The sequence below is a fragment of the Chlorocebus sabaeus genome, chromosome 13 (assembly GCF_047675955.1).
Source record: "Chlorocebus sabaeus isolate Y175 chromosome 13, mChlSab1.0.hap1, whole genome shotgun sequence".
Classification (NCBI taxonomy): Eukaryota; Metazoa; Chordata; class Mammalia; order Primates; family Cercopithecidae; genus Chlorocebus; species Chlorocebus sabaeus.
In genome coordinates, this window is record NC_132916.1 from 97,538,546 (window position 1) to 97,553,808 (window position 15,263).

The following is a 15,263-nucleotide window of genomic DNA, read 5'->3' on the forward strand; positions in this document are numbered from 1 at the left end:
GGACACCTTTCTTCTGCTGATGATGAGAATTAGGTGGAGGAGGAGGAAGGGAGGGGAAAGTAAGCATCTTCCACATTATTGCCAGAAATCCTCACTCCCACATAGGACACATTACATGGCACAGCTATCTGAGCTCCACCCAAGGGTATGGGAGCCAGAGGGCACTGGGCACATGGGAGAGCAAGGGGAAAGATAAGAGAATTAGCCAGAGAAAAGTTAGGAGGAGATAGACAATACTGAAGAGGGAGATGGGATCCTTCTCTTTTACCTGTTTTTCCAATAAGTCTTCACACATACTGAATCTAATTTTTGCATAGAAATATTTGAAAATACTCCAAGGAAATCACCATAGATGTGCACAAAGATGCAAAGGATGCTCACCCCACTTCCATGTTTATGTAATTGTCAAAAATAGGAAAATTACATTTATGTACTAAAAGACTTCATATTGTTAAAATAGCAACACTCTCTGAAATGATCTACAGATTCAACACAATCTCTCTCAAAATCACAGTGACATTTTTTGCAGATATAGAAAAGACAATCCTAAAATTAACACGGAACCACAAAAGACTCTAAACAGCCAATGCAATCTTAAGAAAGGACAAAGCTGGAAGCATCACATTTCCTGATTTCAAACTAGATTACGAAGCTCCAGTAATTAGAACAGTATAGTGCAGGCATAAAAACAGATACATAGACTAGTGGAGCAGAACAGAGAGCCCAGAAATTAATCCACACATATATGGTGAACTGATCTCTGACAGGGATGCCAAGAATACACAATGGTAAAAAGGTAGTCTTTTCATCAAATGGTGTTAGGAAAACTGGATATTCACATGCAAAAGAATGAAACTGGACCCTTATATCACACACAAAAGTTCACTGAAAATAGATTAAATGTAAGACTTGAAACCATAAAAATCCTAGAAAAAAACAAAACAAGAAAAAAGCTTTTGACAGTGGTCTTGGCAATAATACTTTGGATATAAAACCAAACACACAGGGATTGAAAGCAAAAACAGACAAGTGAGATGATATCAAACTAAAAGGAAACAATCAACTAAATGAAAAAGTAACTTAAGGAATGGGAGGAAATATTGGCAAATCATATATCTGATAAGGGGTTAATAGCTAAAATATATTTTAAAAACTACTCAATAGCAAACAAAAAATAATTTTTCACAAAGGACCTAAACAGACACATTTCCAAAGAAGATGTACAAATGACCAATAGGTATATTAAAAAATGCTCATCAGTAATCATTAGGGAAACAGAAGTTAAAAACCACCTTGAGCTATCACCTCACATCTGTTAGAATGACTATTCTCCAAAAAATCAAGAGATTACAATCATCGGTGATGTTTTAGAGAAAAAGGATTGCTAGTACACTATTGGTGAGAAAATGAATTGGAATTATAAATATGAAAAATAGTATGGAGACTCATCAAAAAATTTAAAAACAGATCTATCATAGGATCTAGTAATCCCACTGCCGGATATATATCCAAGAGAACTGAAATCAGTGTCTCAAAGACATAACTGCACTCCCATGTTCATTGCAATATTACTCATAATGATCAAATTTGAAAACAACTGAAATATCATTTAGCGAAGAACACACACGCACATGCACGCACGCGCGCGCGCGCGCACACACACACACACACATATATGTACCCACACAATGAATACTAATTCAACCTTAAAAATGAAGGATATTCTGACATAAGGGACAGTGTGGATGAACTTGGAGATTATACTAAGTGAAATAAGCCAACCACAGAGGGGAAAATACTGCATGATTTCACTTATGTGAAGTTTCTAAGATAGCCGAAACACAGAGAGAGCAGAATGGTGGTTGCCAAGGGCTGGAGGGGAGAGGGAAATAAAAGTTGCTGCTCAGTAGATACAACATTTTAGTTATACAAGATGAATAACTTCTACAGATCTGCTACATAACATTCTGCCTGTAGTTAAAAATATTGTATTGTACACTTAAAAATTAGTTTAAAAGATAAATTTTCATGTTATGCGTTCTTACCACATTGAAAAATCACACACAAAGTTGGCAACAAACTACGTGTCTAACATTTATGATTGACTAATCTCATTATGATGTATCTATATAACGGGATTTTAGGCAAATATTAATGTATTTTGTGCATATATTTGGAAACATGAAAAATATTTACAAAATGCAGATTGAAAGCAATTTGATGCCACTTCAGTGACATTTATATTAAATTTAGTGTGTATGTATATACATTTTTTATATTAATGTATATAGTATAGCAAGTTCCAGCTTCTACACTGTCATGTAAAGAGCTTGGAAGTCATCACTCCTATCATCATAACAAGAAAAAAGTTAAACAAACTGAAAATCAATAACTCAATCCATCAGAGAATTGAAGTCATAGAGCAAACTGCTGCTACAAAACTGTAGAGAAAGGTAGATCCTGAGAATCACACGTCATTGAGAGCAGAAGCTCAGGAGCTGAAGCTGGTCATTGGAGCTAGTACTGATAGAAATCTTTAAAGCCGCAGTCCCCAATCTTTTTGGCACCAGTGGTGGGTTTTGTGGAAGACAATTTTACCACAGCCCTGGGGTGTCAGGGAATGGTTTGCGGATGAAACTGTTCTACCTCAAATCATCAGGCATTGTATTCTCATAAGGAGCACACAACTTAGATCCCAGCATGTGCAGTTCACAATATGGTCTGCACTCCTATAAGAGTAAAATGCTGCCATAGATCTGACAGGAAGTGAAGCTCAGGTGGTAATGCTTGCTCTCCTGCTGCTCACTTCCAGCTGTGCAGCCTTGTTCCTAACAGGCCACAGACAGGTACCAGTTAGCAGCCTGGGAGCTGGGGACCCCTGCCTTAGAGTGTAATTGACAAATATCTAGACACTCATTGTAGACAAGTTTGACAATTGAAAACTCTGGAGGACTTTTCTTAGGGGAGCCCACACTTTGAGATTTACCTTCAGGAGCTTCCACCAAATTCTTACAGTAAAGATTGGAGAAAAATTCCTTTATGCTTCTAGCAGGAGAAAGAAAAAAGTAGTCATTTTGAAATATGTCCAGAAAGCTATGTTCTCCTTAACAATGGGAATTTTGGAATGAGAATTATAAGAATTTTCAAAATTAAGAACATCCAGCAAACCACAGATCCAGGAATCTCAGAGAATAGCAAGCAGAATAAATATCGAAACATCTACACCTATGCAATTTGCATTTAAACTGCAGAAAAGCACAGACAAAGAGAAAATTTGAAAGAAGCCAAAGGGAAAAATGCCTTCCCTGAAAAGAAACAAGGATAAGAATTACAGCAGGCTTCTATTCAGAAACCATTCAACCAAGAGAGATTAGTGCAAAATATCTAAAGTGTTAAAAGAGAAAAGCAAACAAACAAACAAAAAAACAAAGGCCAACCTAGAAATCTGTATTCAACAATATTGTTCCTTTAAAGTCAAAGACAGCTGGGCATGGCAGCTCATACCTGTAATCCCAGAACTTTGGGAAGCTGAAGTGGGTCGATCACCTGCAGTCAGGAGTTCGAGACCAGCGTGGCCAACATGGTGAAACTCTTTCCCTACTAAATATACAAAAAATTAACTGGGCATTGTGGCAGGTGCCTGTAATCCCAGGTACTCAGGAGGCTGAGCAGGAGAATTGCTTGAACCCAGGAGGTGGTGGTTGCAGTGAGCTGAGATTGTGCCATTGTCCTCCAGCCTGGGGTGAAACTCCCTCTCAAAATTAAAAAACAAAACAAAAGAAAAGAAAAACTGAAAGACAAACAAGACTTTCTCACACAAGCAAAAATTCAAAAAACTTGTTGTCAGTATACCTGTCTCACAGGAAATGTTAAAAGTTCTTCAGAGAGGAGGATGATAATGGTCAAAAACTTAGGTCTATGCAGAGAAAGAAGAAACACTAGAGCAGAAAAAATAAAGGTAAAATCAAAATAAAGTCCTTTACTTTTCTTATTCTTAGTTTCTCTAACAAGTTTGTTCAAGATATTGATAGCAACAGCAACAATTTAGTAATTATAGTTTTTGAATAAGTGAAATGAATGAGCACAATGTTATAAAGGATGGGAGGGAAGAAGCAGGACTAGCCTGTCATAAGGCACCTGCAGTATCCATTAAGTGGTATAGTATTTTGAAAGTGGCCTTAGAATAGTCATAAGTGTGTGTTTTAAACTAGGGTGAAATGATTTGGCTGTGTCCCCACCCAGACCTCATCTTGAACTGTAGTTCCCATAATCCCCACATGTTGTGGGAGGGACCCAATGGGAGGTATTTGAATCATGGGGACTGCTGCACCCATGCTGCTGTTCTCATGATAGTGAGTGAATTCTCACAAGAGCTGATGGTTTTATAAGGGATTTTTCCCTCTTTGCTCTCATTCTTCTCCTTCCTGCCATCATGTGAAGAAGGATGTGTTTGCTTTCCTTTCCACCATGATTTTAAGTTTTTTGAGGGTTCCCCAGCCATCCAGAACTGTGAGTCAATTAAACCTCTTTTCTTTATAAATTACCCAGTCTCAGGCAGTTCTTTATAGCAGCATGAGAACAGACTAATACAGTAAATTGATACTGAATAGTGGAGTGCTGCAGTAAAGATACCCAAAAATGTGGAAATAAATTTGGAATTGGGTAACAGGCAGAGGTTGGAACACTTTGGAGGGCTCAGAAAATGTCAGGAAGATAGGAGAAAGTGTGGAACTTCCTAGAGACTTGGAGGGCTCCAAAGACAGAATGATGTGGGAAAGTTTGGAACTTTCTAGACATATGTTGAATGGCTTTGACCAAAATGCTGATGGTGATATGGGCTATGAAGTCCAGGCTGAGCTGGTCTGAAATAGAGATGGGGAACTTCTTGGGAACTGGAATTAAGGTGACTCTTACTATGTTTAAGCAAAAACACTGGTGTCATTTTGCCCCTGCCCTAGAGATCTTGGAACTTTGAACTTGAGAGATATGATTTAGGATATCTGGCAGAAGAAATTTCTAAGTGGCAGAGCATTCAAGAGGAGGCAGGGCATAAAAGGTTAGAAAATTTGCAGCCTGATGATGTAATAGAAAAGAAAAAAACAATTCAAGCCAGCTGCAGAGATTTTCATGAGTATTGAGGAGCTGAATGTTAATAATCAAGACAATGGGGAAAATGTCTCCAGGGCATGCTAGAGAACTTTTCAGCAGCCCCTCCTATTGCAGGCACAGTGGCCTATGAGGAAAAAAATGGTTTTGTGGGCAGGGCCCAGGGCTCCCCTGCTGTGTGCAGCCTAGGGACTTGGTTTGCTGCATCCCAGTCACTCCAGCCATGACTAAAAGGGGCCAAGGTATGGCTCAGGCCATTGTTCAGAGGGTGCAAGCCCCAAACCTTGGCATCTCCCATGTGGTGTTGAGCCTCTGACTGCATAGAAGAACTGAGGTTGGAGAACTTCCACCTAAATTTCAGAGGATGTATGGAAATGCCTGCATGCTCAGGCAGAAGTTTGCTGCAGGGTTGGAGCCCTCATGGAGAACCTCTGCTAGGGCAATGAGGAAGGGGAAATGTGGGGTCAGCACCCCCACATAGAGGGAACTGACTAGTGGAGCTGTGAGAAGAAAGCCAGAGTCCTCCAAACCCCAGAATAGTAGATCTACCAATAGTTTGCACCTTGCACCTGGAAAAGCTGCCATCACTCAACACCAGCCTGGAGGGGTGGCTGTACCCTGCAAAGCCACAGGGGCAGAACTGTCCAAGGCTGTGGGAGCCCACCTGTTGCATTAGCATGACCTGGATGTGAGACATGGAGTCAAAGGAAATTATTTTGGAATTTTAAGATTTAATTACTCCCTCATTGGATTTTGTACTTGTATGCGGCCTGTAGCCTCTTTGTTATGGCCAATATCTCCCATTTGAAATGGGTTTTTTTTACCCAAAATCTGTATCTCCATTGTATCTAGGAAGTAATTAACTTGCCTTTTGAGTTTACAGGCTCATCTGCAGAAAGGACTTGCCCACTCAAAAAGACTTGAAGACTTTTTTGTTGTTTTTGAAATTTTTTCAATACTATCTCCTGTTTGGGTGTTTAAGTGATTAGCCCTTAAAAGACAAAATCTTTAGAAGTAACACATTACTGATTTCATAGAAACCACTTTCTCAAAAGTCAAAAAAACAGGGCAGCCAGGTGAAGGTTGTTTAATTTGAAAATAAAATGATCAGTTTGGACAGGAGGGTCAAAAATTGAGGTAATACTGAGCTTTACTCAGCATTGTATTGAAGGCAGCCAGTGTTCATAGAGGGTACATGGGGTAAAAGTCAAAGAGAATGAAACAGAGCACAGAAAATCAAGTGCTGAAAACAGAGGATAATATTAACTTTGTTTGTTCTATAGAGAAATAGACACTCAATCCCTGGCTTTGACAGAAATGAGCTATGGCACATAGAATAAATATCTCATCAACTTTTATCCTTGGATTCAGCATCTAGACAATAATGGAAATGAATTACATGCTGCCTAAGGTGTTTCCTGCTGTCAAGTCTTATATTTCTAGCGTGAGTTCACAGAAAGTTAGAACATTGACTATTAGTTTTTTGTTGCTTCTATAAAAATTTAAGTTTTAGACATTTTTGAGAGTCATTCTGCCTACCACAGTTCTCTCTCTGGATCTGTCCCACATACAAAACACATTCACCCTATCACAAAGTTTCCACAGGTCTCATTCTATTATACATCAGCTGAAAGTACTAAATCTCACCTAAATCTCATAAGCTCTAAAGTCTCAAATCTCACTATGTACAAAATTCAAATAAGTTATGGGTGAGTCTTTGGGTATAATCTATCCTGGGTCACAATTTTTCTCTACTTGTAGACCTATAAAACTAGTAAACTAGTTATCTCTAAAATGCAATGATGGGACAGTCATCAGATAATAGTTATAGACATACTGATTTGAGAGGGGAGAAATTCGAAGAAAAAAAGTCACCTCTCTCAAACAATTTTTACATACAACCAAACAAACTTTATTAGATTTCAAGGCCCCAGAGTAATTCTCCTTCATTCCTTGATCTAGTTTCTGAGCTTAAAACTTTGTTCTTTGGGTCATCTTTCCTTTCATGGGTAAAGGATTACATGTGTTTGTAGGTGAATGGTTTTATCAGCCTATGTTATCTGCCTGCAGAATTTTGAGGTTCTAACATCCTTCTTTCCTTTAATACTATTTTTGACCTTTTCAGTTCATGCTGGCAGTGCCTCTGCTAATATAAAATTCTCAAGCACCTTGTGGGTCTCTCGTGTATTTCACAGGATTCACTTCACTAGATAAGAGGTTTGTTCACAAATCATTCCTAGAAAATGTTATCTCCAATTTTGGATTTTGTGAAGATGGCTAAAGGACAAATAACCTTACATCTTCTGAGAGACATTTTCTGGTTTAATTTAGGGAATCCTTGAGTCATACCTTCAAACTCTTTACAAAGCCTCTTATGTGACTAAGTACTCTGCTTTTTGTAATACTTCTGTAACAAATTACCACAAATGCAAGAGCTTAAAATAACACAAACTTATTATCCTACATCTTTGTAGGTAAGAAGTCTGGTAGATGTCTCAGTGAACTAAAATAAAGGAATCCGTAGGCTGCATTCCTTTCTGGGGGCTTGTAGAATTCAGGTCCTGGCAGTTGTAGGACTCTTTTTTTTTTTTTCAGCTATTAGGAGCTCATATAATTACATTGGGCCCACTTGGATAACCCAGGATAACTGCCCTCTTAAAGTGAACTGATTGGCAACTGTCATGTAATGTAATGTATTTACAGGTTCTGAATTTAGGAATTGAAGATCTTTGTTGGAGTTGAGGGGGTTGGTGGGAGCAGGCACAGATCTGCCTATTACACTAAGAGCAAAAATAACCCTGCCTTTTAACACATGTTCATACTCTCATCTAAAACCAATTGTGGCTCAACATTTGGGGAAACTTTCCACCCTTTCTCATATTTTCCACATAGGAGAGAACTCTGGCTCCCTCCCCACAGAGGGAACTATGAGCAGATACACTTCTGCATACTTTTCTACTCCGGTACACATCCCTTGTCTTCTTCCTCGCAAAAGTAGAGTTTATAGATCCACTTATCCAAATATAAAACCTTCATTTGGCCAAGTTTCAGGAAGCTGGAGTTACTGTGTCAAGGGCAGGAGCCAGACCTCATATTAATACTTTCTTTTTCTCTTCATATCTGATGAATCAGTGGGGAGGTCAGGAACTTTTTCTCCAGCAGAAGTCTCTTTATTCCATCTCCTTATTTATCTTTCACTGCTTGCATCCTTGAATGGCCTCATTGGCCTTTTTCTCTATGAGTGAGTGGGTAAGTCAGGTTTGACCTGCCCTCTACATCCTGATGTCTTCCCTTAAGTGGGAGAAGGAAAAAAGGTCACACTTTGTCTTTGTGTATACATCTCATTCTCCAATCCAGTTTTTATCCAGAAAGTTCTTCTTTGAGATTTTAAGGTCATTTCAAAATTATGATCATCTATGTTCCCTTCAGATTTAGCACATAATTTGCTTATGAGGTTTGTTAGTTAGCCCTTGGAGAGGAGGAAGACTAGCGCCTTGAAGCTCAAACAAGATTATCTACTTCACTATTACTACTTTGCAGTGTGAAACCTGGAGGATTATTTGAAGTATTCTAGGATTTTCTACAAAATAATTTGACAAGGAAACTGAGATAAAGGATCCTCACTTGCCATTAATTTATGCATAAAAGCTCAATTTTTATCAATTTGAGTTTACATCAGTTTTTAACTTTAACAGCATTGCTTAGTACTAAAAGTCATTGTATTTATTCTTAACATTGACATTGGTAAACAATACTATTGTGATATCCATACAGGTTGATATACATTACATGGCAGTCAACTTTTGCTACTTGGTTAGATTTACAGGAGCAGAAAAAAATACTCCTAATTTTGAAATAAATCAGTGAAAAAGTAATAATTTGATAATATAGTAGATTTATAGTTTGATGGAGATATTTTATTTTGCAGCTCATCATCCAGTTCCCTGTCTTCTGCTAGCTGTACCCTGATTTTGCTCTGTGGAATCATCCTCATCCTGACTTTCAGCCCATGTGCTTCTGGTAAGGCTTCACATTTGCTTCCGAGTTGAGTGTGGGAATAAAGTCTGATCCATCTGAGCATCTCATTCTTTAGATTCATTGATACATGTAGGAATGAGCAAGTGATGAAATATAATGAAATGCAATGAGATTTTTGTCAGAAGAGTTAGAGGACAAGTATACTGTCTTTCTTACTGTTTTGAACTGGATGAATATAAACCTGAAGCTCCTATAGTCATCTTGCCATCAAAGTCACATAAAAGAGAGAGGCTGGAGAAGGATCAGGTCATGATGACATAATCCGAACCCTTGAAAGCAGCCTTGCCTGTAGTTAACCCAACCCTCAAACTGTTAAACCAATGTAATTTAAGTCAGTGTGAGTTGTATAGTTTCTTTTTGTTTAAGTCATTGTGAGTTTTCTGTCCTTGAATCAAAGAAGTCTGAACTCTTGACAAGCTACAAGGTTTACATATTCTAAAATACAACTTAAACGTATATCTGAGGAGTTCTTAGTGACTTTCCAAAACACACCTATAGTTTTCATTGTCATCAACACAGACTAGTAATAGAAAAAGTCAAAATATGTAAAGAAGGATGTTTAAGTGCGGCAGATTATTAAAATGTGGACTTTTTCATAAATATGAAGTCTTAACTGTACTTTAGTTTTCACACTCTCTAGCAACTCTGATAGAGTTCCCAATAGAGTAAATGTTATGGATTTTCTGGTTGTGTTTTCAGAGCCACAGAAATACCCTTTCTTTCAGTGTAGCATCTCAACAAATTTGCTTTACTTATTGAAATACAGGTAAGTAATATAACATATAAGGATCAAGACGATGGAAGGGACTGCAAAGATTATATGATTTTATCTAATTTTATAAGTGAGGAATAAGCATCAAAGAACCAAGTAATTTGTGTATAGTCACATTCATTGCTAATAGCAAAGATGCAACTAGAACTCAGTTTTCCAGATTCCTGCTCCAAGGATGCTTCTCATTTCCTCAGCCTGTAACCAAGCTTCTTGTTTTTAAAAGTTTTTTTTTTTCTTTTACTTTCCTGCCTGTTCCTTGTCTTGCTTTCCACCAGGCACCTCCTTGCACAGTGTTTCCTTTGCCTAGTTATGTATTTACTTAGAAGTTCCAGTGACTAAATCTTGAAACATCAGGTCACTGTGGGATTCTCTGACACAAGGCTGCAGTTAATTTGCAACCTGGGTGTACTCAAGATGGTGCCAGCCCGTTTACCAGATGGGACAACAGTTCAAGATAGTCATTAAAACAATCATGTAGACTGGCACTACCTCATCACTCATGTCTGCCCATTATTCCAAACTTCTCATTTTAAGCCTTTATATTTGACACAAAAAACTGAAATGTTTTCTTCAAGTGAAAAGCCTTAACCATTTCCCCATTGCTAGCTCTGGAAATAAAGTCACTTTTATTTCACTGCACGTTGCCAATGTTATTGGTTTTGCAAGCACTGAGCAGCCAGGTCTGCACTCAGTTACAAACCCTGATGACCTGACGATGTAGGCGTGACCATTATTTACTTATCACCTAAAATGTTCACATCAGAGAAGAAATAATAAACTAGACTAGAATCAAATTAGTACTTATTCATTTCTGTCTTAGCAAACTGTGCCAGGAACTTTGACCACAGGGGTACTTGTCCACTAGAGTCTCAACACGGAGCACACATTGACTTTAAAGCCCATGTGTAATGAGGGTCACTCTGCCAGGAACTATGCCTCACAGATGAAAGATCCCATAGGTAGTGAACTCTCCCAAAAGCCACTCCATCACAGAGACAGAACACTTTTTTAACACCCACGTACCTTATATTTTATGTTACAGATGACATTTTAAGCTCCCACTTACAAAGAATCATTGTCAAGCTCAAAGGTCAGATGCACTGAATAAAACAGGTATCAATTTAACAGGAACTAGTGATTGAAGTTCATTCCCACTTTACTCAATTCTGTGAGCCCTGTCAGAGCCTCTATCAGGTCCACTGGAACAACCTCTTTAAATCACCAAAAGCTCATTTACACACTCCTTGTAACTAATCCTTTAGTTCAAGACATTTTTGAGAAATTACTTTCTTTGTATTTTTTGTTTTGAAAAGCTTCAGATTGTATACTCTATCAAGCAGTTTTAAAAGTCTAACTTTAAAAAGTCAAATGCAGAAATTTTTCTGCTGACCTCATGGGCAATTTTCTGCTTGAAAATGGCAGAAGGCTTTACAATAAGGTGTGGATGTCCTGCTTTTTTTTAGGAGATTAAAGAGAAAAGCTTTTTGAGCTCCTTTTACCCAAGCACCTAGATTCTATTTGTGAATTTCCTGATGACAAAATAAAAACGTTCACAAACAGCAAGATGATTCTCCATCGTAACTTCCCTTTTCCTCTTGTATAGCTCTCTGATTAACATGTTTGAACTTATCCTTTTTAAAATTTCATTAGTAATATGTGTTGACTGGATGCCTGAATCTGTTTAGTTTGGCTAAAAAAAAAAAAAAAAAATACCTGAGATTGGATAATTTATGATAAAGGTTTATTTGGCTCATGGCCAGAGAGGAAACAAGGGTGGGGGTGGAGGTGGAGAGTCGGGGAGGGCGGAGAGTGACAGTCTCTTTTATTTCTAACAACTCTCTTTTCTTGCCAGTGAACTCATAGAATGAGTACTTACTCCCTCTCCCCCAGGGTCTGTTAATGTGTTCCTGAGCAATCCATCTCTGTAAACCAAACACTTCCCGTTAGGCTCCATTTTCCAGCACCACTATAATGGGAATCAAATTTCAACATGAGGTTTGGAAGGGACAGATATGCAAGCTATAGCACTGGGTAAAGTTTAAAGCTTACTGAGTATGTAGCAAGTAAGGACCTTCTTTTAGACAAAAAGAGAAAGAATAGGACTTTTCTTAAAAGTATCCATTCATAATTTTCTATTCTAACTTTGTATCAAAACCTATGCACAATATGCAAAAAGGATAGGCTAAACATACTCAAGAAGACTTTAGAGAAATTTTCCAGGGTCATCCTCTCTTCTGTCCAACTTGTTCTAGTTCATTTTTAATTATTTTCAGTGCCTGAATTTGTGCTTCTGTTCCCAGGACATTATTTTTTTATCTTGCTTTCTCTGTGTTTAACACTATATAATCCTGTGTTTAGCTCAGCTTTATATTTATGGGAATTTTTGTCTCAAAGCAAACTTTTCTAAATGACATATTCCAGCTTCAGTCATTTGGGTCAAAAATCATGATCCTGGTTCCTTTGGCCAGCACATTGACTATATCTTCCTAGTGGGTTGAGGAGGAGGATTAAACAACAATTTTGCATAGAAGAATGTTCCTTCCTATGCTATATATATTTGGGGCACCCACCCTCCCAGTCTCATCACACTTCATCTTCACTTCAGGAGTACTTCTTCTATAAGCCAACTTTAATGGCTGTATTGACACAAGGGCATAAGGTCCCATTGGAGCCCAGGTTCAGTCTCTGGGCTAGGACATCTGAGCAAAGATTGCTTATTTTCTAGATTCCCAATAATTTGTCTTAGTGGACGCTGTCATATGTTCCCTGGATGAACTTTCAGGGTCAGAAGAATTGTCTGCTGGTGACTTTGTGCTGATTTGTCTCTCTGGGAATTTCTCTCTGGCTGAAGGGATATGCTTTATCCAGATTATATTACTTCCTCAGGGGCATCCAGCATCCTATGACTAGTTGATTTGGGGTACAAAGACCCAGCTCCCTGCCTTAATTTGTAAGAATTCTAAAGGCCATGGCAGCTTCAAATCTCCTCTTAGTTTATAGTATTACTGTATTACATTTTAGCTTCTCCCTGGACAATCCAGTTTCCTTCATGCTCTCCAGGTGTTGTTCTCTATGTCAGGGAAAACTCTCATTAAATCTACATAGTCATGTCTATATTGGAGTCGGTTCCTAAGATAAATATTTTCTTTTAAATTTTAATGTCACTTTGGGCTCTAAGGCCATGTTTCTGAAAATAACATTTCAACAGGTCATGAAATCTTAGATAAATTCATATGTCAATGTCAAACAATAGACTAAATATCACCATAAACGTGAACAACATTTTGATAAGAAACATGATTAGAAAACAGCAGTATTTACATGCTTTAAATAATATTAAGAATACAACAGAATATATAAGTATACAAGAGAATATATAAGTAGTTGTATACTGCCTTGCGTGTTGAAGTTACTCAAGTAAATGATCGCATTATAAATTCGTATCAATAGTCAACCTCTCAAAGCATAAAGAATCCCCAGTTTTCCACAAAAACATATCAAAGAAGAAAATTTTTAATAATTTGGAAGTTATGTGCAAGAAGTTAGACATAAGTCAAATCTCTTACTACTAAGGGGAGAGGGTAATCTTTTTCATTTTATAGTTTAGCACCTCCTTAGACACTGGGAAAAATTGAATTGGGCTATAGATAAATTATTTATAACTTATTTTTAAAACCGGACACCATCTTTGTAGAATATGTGTATGTATTTGAGGCAAATGTAAATATTTAGATATACAACATTTTCAAAATAATGGTTTGTACTCTCTGTTTTACAAATGTTAGAATATAAATATTTTATAACCCTACCACACACAAAAAGTTAAGGCCTGCTTCTAATTATGCCTATGGATGACTTGTCTTAGAAATTTCTGGCATCTTTCTAATTTCTCCATCTGTAAAATGAAGATAACAATATTTACTTTACTCAGAAGGGTGTTGAAATGATGAATTTCCTAATGTATATAATGCTTTGAAGATGAAAAGCTTTATATAAATGCTAATATTATTAGTGTGCATAAATTTATGAGGTATTACAGGTGCATAATTTCAAAGAATACATTAAAATGAAAATTTATTATGAATAATCCTTTGAAGTTGTAAACCCAATTAAATATAAAGGTAAAAGGCGATCTTCTAAACATTGAGTACAGATGGCACTGATTTCGTTCAGCTATTTCTTGTACATAGTATGGTATATGTTACAATTAGACAATGAACTAAGTAGGCATAAATTAACTTTAGAAAACATGAAGCTTGTCTTTCAAAGTTTTGTTCATTCTTGTTATAATTCTCAATTATTAAAGATTAATACAAGTGACTCTTTTATTTTTTGACTTTGGGAATTAATTGTAAAGCATTAGGATTTACCCCCAATCATCACTAATAAAGTTTTGGCCAAAAGGCAAATGGTAAAATACTCCTAATCATTAAATGCTTTCCTCATTGCCACAAAAGACATATATATTTTTTCAATGTACTCCTTCTGCCTCAGGAAAAATAAATCCTCTTACTATGATGAAGGAATTGTTGAAATTCTCTTGGGGTCATAATCAAAGTGACTCTGCTATGTTTTCTGTCTTTGTGCTATACTAATGCATTTCAAGGACAAATGAGACATGCATTTTTGCTTAATTTGTGGCATGTGGCATTCTATTTCATGGCAGCAATCCACTTGGAATATTCTCTATTTCTTATTGGCTGTGTCCGTAAATCTAGACAGACTTGGGCTGATAACCAAAGCATGAGCCCAACATGAATGTCAATGGCAAGAACCTTACTGGCTTATTCCACTGTCAGAGCCCAGGGCTTGGCTCTCATTCACACTTGGAGATTTAAGGAGTTTCAAGAAAAGAAGATTTATCAGTTTTTTTTACTGTTATTTTCAACTGTTTTAAAATCAATTATTTGATAATTGGGGTGGCCTGCTAAAGAGAGGGTAAAGAAATGTACCACTAAAGATTGCTGCAAAAGCAGTACCCTCACCTCTTATTGCTTGCTTCATTTTACTTCTTTGAGGAATTGTCTTTATTTATAACCAATCTCTACTCAAGATGTTCAGACCAGTGATGCATGTGTCTAACAGTGAAAAATATTTATCTTCCTCTGAAGAGTAACATTAATTTGTTTTAAGTGTGAGAGCTGCCAACCAGCAAAATAGACAAAGTCATTTACTGAAATAGGGCTTCATTGTCATGAAAGCTAATGCACATCTAGAGAGGATAGAATTAATTCCATGTTTACTGGAAGTATCAAGTTTATAATTCAACTTCAGTTGAAGGTAAGTTAAAAGTTAAATACTTTTTTAGATAAACAAAACATTGGTTTGACTATAGGAGAGTGCCATT

The 15,263-nt window shown here is 37.1% G+C and overlaps 1 long non-coding RNA gene across 2 annotated transcripts in view; it reads left to right on the forward strand.

The window, feature by feature from the left end:
- The window catches only part of LOC140713195 (uncharacterized), a 979,701-nt gene that overhangs the window by 658,097 nt on the left and 306,341 nt on the right, over positions 1 to 15,263 (forward strand). For both annotated transcript variants that reach the window (XR_012095087.1, XR_012095088.1), the window contains one exon: positions 9,035 to 9,126. This is a non-coding gene — a long non-coding RNA (uncharacterized lncRNA). The remainder of the gene's footprint in view (positions 1 to 9,034; positions 9,127 to 15,263) is intronic.